General features: G+C 43.3%; 1 protein-coding gene across 2 annotated transcripts in view; it reads right to left on the bottom strand.

The window, feature by feature from the left end:
- The window catches only part of PEF1 (penta-EF-hand domain containing 1), a 25,390-nt gene that overhangs the window by 12,739 nt on the left and 10,398 nt on the right, over nucleotides 1-2,253 (bottom strand). The gene's annotated exons all lie outside the window — the stretch shown is intronic.

Below are 2,253 nucleotides of genomic sequence, written 5' to 3'. Positions count from 1 at the left end.
GTTAATTTGCATATCCTGCTGATTAGCCAATGTTTGTCTATTAGATAGGATATTTTGGCAGGCTGATGTAAAAGCTGATGAGATTCTGTGGCTTGCTGTAATGAAATGACTAACTGATTGGCATATACATTTTCTTTTGTTAATTGACCAGGCAGGGTGATGAGCCCTGATATCCTGTTTAATAAAAGGGTAATATGCAAATTGACCCTAATGGCAGAACGACTGGTCACTATGATGTGCATTGATCACCAGGGGCAGATGCTCAACACAGGAGTTGCCCCCTGGTGGTCAGTACGCTTCCACAGGGGGAGCGCTGCTCAGGCAGAAGCCAGCTCATGGCTGGCCAGCGCAGCATCTCCTGCCTCCTCGGCAGCCCTAAGGATGTCCAACTAACGGCTTAGACCCACTCCCTAAGCCATTAGTCAGACATCCCCCAAGGGCTCCTGGGCTCCCAAAGGGATGTCTGACTGCCAGCTTAGGCCTGATCCCCCCTCAGGGAGCGAGCCTAAGCCAGCAGGTGGACATCCCCCAAAGGGTTGTGGACTGCAAAAGGGCGCAGGCCGGGCTAAGGGACCTGCGCCTCCCCCCCACCCCCCGCCCAAGTGCACGAATTTTCATGCATCAGGCCTCTAGTGAGTAATATAAAAGGGATATTGTCTTTGCTGTACAATTTGCTGTACTGTTTAAATAGTATAGACTTTAATCGAGCATTTTCAATTTTGTTTACTAGGCCAGTAGCATAGGCCAAATTAGAAATATTGAGAGGCTTCTGAAATTTTGCAATGCAGCCTTGATAGCCTTTAATTCAATTCTTTGTACAGAAGTGTGACTAGTGTGGATGACTTGGTCTGACTTTTTTGTATGATAAGCAGCCTTACCATTAGAGGAACCATCAGTAAAAATAGTTAATGCTTCAGGACTAGGTTCCTGTCTAGTATTTTTTGGTATAATAATGGGGTGTAATATAAAAATTGTAGTAATTTGTCTTTTAGTAGATGACAACTAAGTTTCCCTGAATATTCATTTATTCCAATTTGCAAATTTAAATCAGTCTGCAATAAGGTTTCTAACTGCTTCCAGGTAAGGGGAGGATAAATGTACTGGGGCTTTTCTTCTTTAAGCTGCCTGCAGTGCTTTTGGAGTTGAGGTCTTAATTGAGCCACGAGTTCTATATATGTAACCACAGTTCTAAAACTGGGTTTGATGCCCTAGGTCCGTGGTTGGCAAACCGCGGCTCACGAGACACCTGCGGGGGTCGGCAAACTTCGGCCCCCGAGCCACATGCGGCTCTTTGGCCCCTTCAGTGTGGCTCTCCCACAAAACACCACGTGCGGGCGCGCAATTACAATGCGATTGAAACTTCGTGGCCCATGCGCAGAAGTCGGTATTTTGTGGAAGAAGCACACTCAAGGGGCCAAAGAACCGCATTTGGCTCGCGAGCCGCAGTTTGCCGACCACTGCCCTAGGTGAATTTACTTAATAATAGCAGGAGAGTCCTTATTTTGGAAGATGACCCACGTGGGACTGTTTATAGTAGGATTAATCGGTCCTAACACAGGCAACTTAGGCTGTACCCGTGCTACTTGGGCTGAGGATATTGCCTGTTTAAGCTTTAGTAACTACTCCCTAGCTTTATCTGCCAACATTTGGGGCGAGGAAAGATCACAGTTACCCCTAGGTATATTGAATAAATTTGTCATTGTTTCTGTAGAGATTCTTAAATAAGGTCTTAACCAATTAATGTCCTTTAATAATTTCTGAAAGTCATTCAGGGTTTTAAGGCAATTTTTTTGTATTTCTACCTTTTGAGGCTTAATACATTGATTTTTAATTATGGTTCCTAAGTATTTGAAGGGCGTTTCTCTTTGTACCTTTTCTGGAGCAATTTTTAAGCCCTATTTAGAGAGTTTTTTTTTTTTTAATTTCAGTGGTCGCCAACCTTTAGTATTTTTTGGTATAATAATGGGGTGTAATATAAAAATTGTAGTAATTTGTCTTTTAGTAGATGACAACTAAGTTTCCCTGAATATTCATTTATTCCAATTTGCAAATTTAAATCAGTCTGCAATAAGGTTTCTAACTGCTTCCAGGTAAGGGGAGGATAAATGTACTGGGGCTTTTCTTCTTTAAGCTGCCTGAAGTGCTTTTGGAGTTGAGGTCTTAATTGAGCCATGAGTTCTATATATGTAACCACAGTTCTAAAACTGGGTTTGATGCCCTAGGTCCGTGGTTGGCAAACCGCGGCTCACAAGA

Source organism: Myotis davidii, unplaced genomic scaffold (assembly GCF_000327345.1).
Source record: "Myotis davidii unplaced genomic scaffold, ASM32734v1 scaffold88, whole genome shotgun sequence".
In the NCBI taxonomy this organism is placed as follows: domain Eukaryota; kingdom Metazoa; phylum Chordata; class Mammalia; order Chiroptera; family Vespertilionidae; genus Myotis; species Myotis davidii.
This window is presented reverse-complemented; position numbering and strand designations above follow the sequence as displayed.